The sequence below is a fragment of the Bombina bombina genome, chromosome 3, assembly GCF_027579735.1.
Source record: "Bombina bombina isolate aBomBom1 chromosome 3, aBomBom1.pri, whole genome shotgun sequence".
Lineage (NCBI taxonomy): Eukaryota > Metazoa > Chordata > Amphibia > Anura > Bombinatoridae > Bombina > Bombina bombina.
Genome location: NC_069501.1, coordinates 802,757,909 through 802,765,408, shown reverse-complemented (window position 1 = coordinate 802,765,408; position 7,500 = coordinate 802,757,909). Strand labels below are relative to the sequence as shown.

At 37.4% G+C, this 7,500-nt stretch overlaps 1 protein-coding gene across 3 annotated transcripts in view; it reads left to right on the top strand.

The window, feature by feature from the left end:
- Positions 1 to 7,500, top strand: part of OCA2 (OCA2 melanosomal transmembrane protein) — a 739,048-nt gene that overhangs the window by 656,927 nt on the left and 74,621 nt on the right. The gene's annotated exons all lie outside the window — the stretch shown is intronic.

Below are 7,500 nucleotides of genomic sequence, written 5' to 3'. Positions count from 1 at the left end.
TACCTAGGTTTAGTTTTTAAAAAATACCACCAAGGGTACCATGCAAATTTAATGATAAGTCATTTGGAAAGTTGTTAAAAATATTATGCCCTATCTGAATCATGAAAGTTTTATTTTGACTATACCGTCCCTTTAAGTGAATATTTACATGATACACATGAGCTAAATGTATAAATTTTGTTACTAACATATTTAATAGCAAGAAATATTTAGTAAGTCCAGAGCATTGGTGAATTGGCCATCATTCCATTCTTTACTGGTTGCCATAGGAAAATCATGAGGAAGCAAAGTAAAATAGTTTTGATTACATTAAAATACTTCCAACAAGATAACAAGAAGGTGCTCCCATGGTATAGTATTTCAAGTAATTTCTGTAAGAGCTAATCTTGGTGTATTGCAACCACTGTGGGCGCCTTTGTACATTTGGTACCATTTCTTTATGGATCCTATGTGGTGACTTTATCCTGACAAGATTAGTCTAGGCTAGATCAACCTTCAATGTGTTATACAAGATGTCAAAGTTGCATGGAGTTAGTGGAGTGCTTTCCGTATATAGAGCGTTATGCCCTGATACAGCTCTGTGTCTGAGCAAAAGAGCAGGTAGGAATGATTTAAGATTTATTATTTATAATTTAACGATTTGTATGGGTATATAAAAGGCTAAACCTTACATTCGGCTAGATTTAGAGTTCTGCGGCCAAAGGGGTGTGTTAGCTACGCGTGCTTTTTTTCTCCCGCACCTTTTAAATACCGCTGGTATTTAGAGTTCACAGAAGGGCTGCGTTAGGCTCCAAAAAGGGAGCGTATAGCATATTTACCGCCACTGCAACTCTCGATACCAGCGGTGGTTACGGACGCGTCCAGCTTCAAAAACGTGCTCGTGCACGATTCCCCCATAGGAAACAATGGGGCTGTTTGAGCTGAAAAAAAACCTAACACCTGCAAAAAAGCAGCGTTCAGCTCCTAACGCAGCTACATTGTTTCCTATGGGGAAACACTTCCTACGTCTGCACCTAACACCCTAACATGTACCCCGAGTCTAAACACCCCTAACCTTACACTTATTAACCCCTAATCTGCCGCCCCCGCTATTGCTGACCCCTGCATATTATTATTAACCCCTAATCTGCCGCTCCGTACACCGCCGCCAGCTACGTTATCCCTATGTACCCCTAACATCGCCGACCACTATGTTATATTTATTAACCCCTAATCTGCCGCCCCCGCTATCGCTGACCCCTGCATATTATTATTAACCCCTAATCTGCCGCTCCGTACACCGCCGCCAGCTACGTTATCCCTATGTACCCCTAACATCGCCGACCACTATGTTATATTTATTAACCCCTAATCTGCCGCCCCCGCTATCGCTGACCCCTGCATATTATTATTAACAGTGGGTAGGAGAGTGACGTCGCTACAGCCTGAAGGGGGTGTGTGCGCTGCTATCCAATTGCAGCCCCAGGAAATCGGCAAAAGAAAAGAGAAGCACTGTTGGCGTGGTGCCAGCTAGAAATGCGGATCAAGCCCAATCCAAATAGTAGAAGGTAGAGGGAAGCAGCACTCTTACTCCATAGTCCTTAAAATCCAATAGGTTTATTTCAAAAAATGTTTAAAACACGTAGAAAAGTAGACAAGCACAGCACAATACAAATGCAAGCTATACAGGTGGAGGGGGGGGGAGCAAATCCTTACATGTTTCGTGCTATGCAGCACTTAATCATAGGATAGCTCACCACCTGTGCAGCACACCTTTAAAGGAGCAATGGCCAATCATTCAAAGCCATAGTATACCCAAAATGAATGTCTTAAAGGCATACTGCACAGGTGTGAGAAGAAATGGTGTAACATAATAATACAGAAAAAGTACTTATTACATAAGAAGTACAGAAATGAAAATAAAAATAAAAATAAAAATGAATGTAAAAAACACATCAATAAATCATGTTACACAAGATCCGAATTAGTCTCAAAAAGAAAAATAATATAATTGTAATTGTAAATCTGATTATAGATCTAAGACAGATGAGATATAGTAATGAAAGATATATATCTATATCATCATATACACAAGGCAAGACAAAAATGTTTTCAAAGGCAATAAAGTACAAGTCAAATGAAATATACAACTTTTGATAAAACCTTAGAAAAAGTGGTATTGATTTTTCAAAATGTCATGCACTGATTGTGTTCATATTCACATTACCATGTTAACAGTGGGATTGAAAAAACTGAACATAACTTATGTTTTCAGAAATCAGAATTTTGGAGTCTGATATACATATGTTATAAGTGTATTATAAAACTGTCAAAATTTTTTTCATATTTTTTCATATATTATTATTAACCCCTAATCTGCAGCTCCGTACACCGCCGCCAGCTACGTTATCCCTATGTACCCCTAAAATCGCCGACCACTATGTTATATTTATTAACCCCTAATCTGCCGCCCCCGCTATCGCTGACACCTGCATATTATTATTAACCCCTAATCTGCCGCTCCGTACACCGCCGCAACATACATTATAGTTATGTACCCGTAATCTGCTGCCCCTAACACCGCCGACCGCTATATTATATTTATTAACCCCTAATCTGCCCCCCACAACGTCGCCGCCAGCTACCTACAATAATTAACCCCTAATCTGCCGACCGGAGCTCACCGCTACTATAATAAATGTATTAACCCCTAAAGCTAAGTCTAACCCTAACACTAACACCCCCCTAAATTAAATATAATTTAAATCTAACTAAATAATTTAACTCTTATTAAATAAATTATTCCTATTTAAAGCTAAATACTTACCTGTAAAATAAACCCTAATATAGCTACAATATAAATTATAATTATATTGTAGCTATTTTAGGATTAATATTTATTTTACAGGCAACTTTGTATTTATTTTAACCAGGTACAATAGCTATTAAATAGTTAATAACTATTTAATAGTTACCTAGTTAAAATAATTACAAAATTACCTGTAAAATAAATCCTAACCTAAGTTACAATTAAACCTAACACTACACTATCAATAAATAAATTAAATACAATACCTACAATTATCTACAATTAAACCTAACACTACACTATCAATAAAGTAATTAAATACAATATCTACAAATAAATACAATGAAATAAACTAACTAAAGTACAAAAAATAAAAAAGAACTAAGTTACAAAAAATAAAAAAATATTTACAAACATTAGAAAAATATTACAACAATTTTAAACTAATTACACCTACTCTAAGCCCCCTAATAAAATAACAAAGACCCCCAAAATAAAAAAATGCCCTACCCTATTCTAAATTAAAAAAGTTCAAAGCTCTTTTACCTTACCAGCCCTGAAAAGGGCCCTTTGCGGGGCATGCCCCAAAGAATTCAGCTCTTTTGCCTGTAAAAAAAACACATATAATACCCCCCCCAACATTACAACCCACCACCCACATACCCCTAATCTAACCCAAACCCCCCTTAAATAAACCTAACACTAAGCCCTTGAAGATCTTCCTACCTTATCTTCACCTCGCCGGGTATCACACCGATCCGTCCTGGCTCCGATGTCTTGATCCAAGCCCAAGCGGGGGGCTGAAGATGTCCATGATCCGGATTAAGTCTTCATCCAAGCGGGAGCTGAAGAGGTCCATGATGCGGCTGAAGTCTTCTATCAACGGCATCTTCAATCTTCTTTCTTCCGGAGCCATCATCTTCCAGCCGACGCGGATCCAACCTCTTCTACCGACGCCTACTCGCCGAATGACGGTTCCTTTAAATGACGTCATCCAAGATGGCGTCCGTCGAATTCCGATTGGCTGATAGGATTCTATCAGCCAATCGGAATTAAGGTAGGAAAATTCTGATTGGCTGATGGAATCAGCCAATCAGAATCAAGTTCAATCCAATTGGCTGATCCGATCAGTTCTTTTTTATTTTTTGTACTTTAGTTAGTTTATTTAAATGTATTTATTTGTAGGTATTGTATTTAATTAATTTATTGATAGTGTAGTGTTAGGTTTAATTGTAGGTAATTGTAGGTATTTTATTTAATTTATTGCTAGTGTAGTGTTAGGTTTAATTGTAACTTAGGTTTGGATTTATTTTACAGGTAATTTTGTAATTATTTTAACTAGGTAACTATTAAATTGTCATTAACTATTTAATAGCTATTGTACCTGGTTAAAATAATTACAAAGTTACCTGTAAAATAAATATTAATCCTAAAATAGCTACAATATAATTATTAGTTATATTGTAGCTATATTAGGATTTATTTTACAGGTAAGTATTTAGCTTTAAATAGTAATAATTTATTTAATAAGAGTTAATTTATTTTGTTAGATAAAAATTATATTTAACTTAGGGGGGTGTTAGGGTTAGAATTAGCTTTAGGGGTTAAAAAATTTATTATAGTAGCGGTGAGCTCCGGTCGGCAGATTAGGGGTTAATGCTTGAAGTTGGGTGTCGGCGATGTTAGGGAGGGCAGATTAGGGGTTAATCCTATTATTATAGGGTTATTGAGGCGGGAGTGAGGCGGATTAGGGGTTAATAACTTTATTATAGTAGCGGTGCAGTCCGCTCGGCAGATTAGGGGTTAATAAGTGTAGGTAGGTGGCGGCGACGTTGGGGGGGGCAGATTAGGGGTTAATAAATATAATGTAGGTGTCGGCGGTATTAGGGGCAGCAGATTAGGGGTACATAGGGATAACGTAGCTGGCGGCAGTGTACGGAGCGGCAGATTAGGGGTTAAAAAATGTAATAGAGTGGCGGCGATGTGGGGGGACCTCGGTTTAGGGGTACATAGGTAGTTTATGGGTGTTAGTGTACTTTAGAGCACAGTAGTTAAGAGCTTTATAAACCGGCGTTAGCCCAGAAAGCTCTTAACTCCTGTTATTTTTCTGCGGCTGGAGTTTTGTCGTTAGATTTCTAACGCTCACTTCAGCCACGACTCTAAATACCGGCGTTAGAAAGATCCCATTGAAAAGATAGGATACGCAAATGGCGTAGGGGGATCTGCGGTATGGAAAAGTCGCGGCTGTAAAGTGAGCGTTAGACCCTTTCCTGACTGACTCCAAATACCAGAGGGCGGTAAAAACCAGCGTTAGGAGCCTCTAACGCTGGTTTTGACGGCTACCGCCCAACTCTAAATCTAGCCGATTGTTTGCTTGTTTAGCCTATACTAAAACAATTCACTATCAAAGTCGAATTTATTAAAAATAGACAGGCTAGACTTATTTCCATTGATGTGGTAAAGTTTGGAAACTGATGATAAAAATGTTTATCTCCATTAAGGTCTAAGGAGATTTTTTATGTTACCACCATTTCCAAACTTTACCACCTCAATTGAAACTAAGCCTCTATTTGCTGATTTGGCATTATACATTATGTACAGTAAAGTGTGCTAGTTTGGAAGGGGTTCACCTCAATGGTCACTGAAATATCTTATAACTAAGGGCACTGAATGGGGTTGTATTTTTTTGCCTTTCAAAAAAACCCATCCCTGTTCAGTGCCCTTTGTTATTAGATTTCTATGACCTCTGAGGTAAATCTCTTCAAAAGTACCACGTTACTGTACATAATATCAAGACAGCCAAACAGAGGCCAAGCTTCCTTTGTTTTAGTAAAGTTTGGTGATTTTTTTTTTTTTTTTTATGCTACCACCAATTTCCAGTTTACAAACGTAACTAACTCAATGGAAACAAGGCCAGAGTCTGCAGACAGTCTAGCCTGTCTATTTTTAATAAATCTTACTTTGTAATTTTTCATGAAATAAAGAAAATGTATCATAATCTGCTGATTTATGTATGTTTGTTATACCTTTTTAGAATGAATGCAATCTTAAAGGGACAGTCTACTCCAGAATTGTTATTGTTTAAAAAGATAGATAATCCCTTTATTACCCATTCCCCTGTTTTGCATAACTAACATGGTTATATTAATATAGTTTTTACCTCTGTGATTACCTTGTATCTAAGCCTTTGCAGACTGCCCCCTTATTTCAGTTGTTTTGCAAGACTTGCATTTAGCCAATCAGTGCCCTCTCACTTGTAAATCCACGGGCGTCGCCACAATGTTATCTGTAGGGCACACATGAACTTATGCCCTCTAGCTGTAAAAAACTGACAAATGCTTTGAAATAAGGGGCAGCCTTCAAGATTTTAGAAATTAGCATATGTGACTACCTAGGTTTAGCTTTCAACAAAGAATACCAAGAAAACAAAGCAAATTTGATGATAAAAGTGAATTGGAAAGTTGTTTAAAATTGCATTCCCTATATAAATCATAAAAGTTTAATTTTGACTAGACTAGTCTTCATTAAATAAGCAACAAATGAATTGGCCAAAAAAATATGAATCAGATTTTTTCATGAAAGAGAACTACAGGAAGTAGCTGGGCGGATCCGGTGCTCCTTTTTGTTTTTCTGTGCTATTTGACTATTGCTGGGGCCATACAGTGCAGCACGGATCACGGAGCGAAGAACTTGCTCAGGACTGGAGGGCAATCCCCACCCACACATACCCACGCATCATCCAATTACGTTGGGCTTCAGACTGACTGAGAATACGGCACACGCCACACAGCAGAAGGAGAGTGCTGGAGTTGGGTGCCTTTTATACCAAGACAGAAAAAGCACTCCAAGAGGCCAACCATCAACCAATAGGAAGTGTAAGGGATCTATTCACCACCAGAAACACATCCCTGCATACTCCAGAAGGCTAACGAATACTATAAGAGGCACCACAGCTGGATACAAGGAGGAAATTCAACCATCTATATATACCCCCAGTGCGGCATACTTACCTCATTCGATTGGGGTAATATCTGGTAAGGGTATTATATACCATCTATAACTACATATCTACTATAGCTGGAGATCTACTACGGACTATATACATTCTTAGGACTTATATGAACATTGTTTTATAGTTCATATATTTTATATATAATTTTTATTTTTATTGTCCTTTTTTCTATTTTTATTTATTTTTACATGCATATTCCTTTACATACCCTAAAAGTTTAATGGATATATAGGCGCTGTATCTATCCTTAAATACACATTTACTCTTACTGTCTAGGGTTCCACATCCCTTCCAGTACTTGTCCTATATAGCTGCCACTATATCCTACTCATTTTTTGACTAGCGCCTACTCTAGAGTATCACTTGTATCAACTCAGTACACTGATATATATATATATATATATATATATATATATATATACACACACACCTTTTCATCAAAGGGACAGTATACACCAATTTTTATTAAACTGCATGTAATAGACAGGGCTATAAAGATACAGATCTAAAAATCCAGTACAAAACCTTTTCAAATGTTACTTAGAAGCTCCCAGTTTAGCACTGTTGATGAGGTTGGGACACCCACTGAAACAGGTAGAGAACGCAGAAAGAGCAGACCCTCCTCTGCATATGAAGAGACCCATTAAAGAAATAGATCAAGCAAGAATCTGTAGACTTGACTTGAAAATCAGACTCAGAA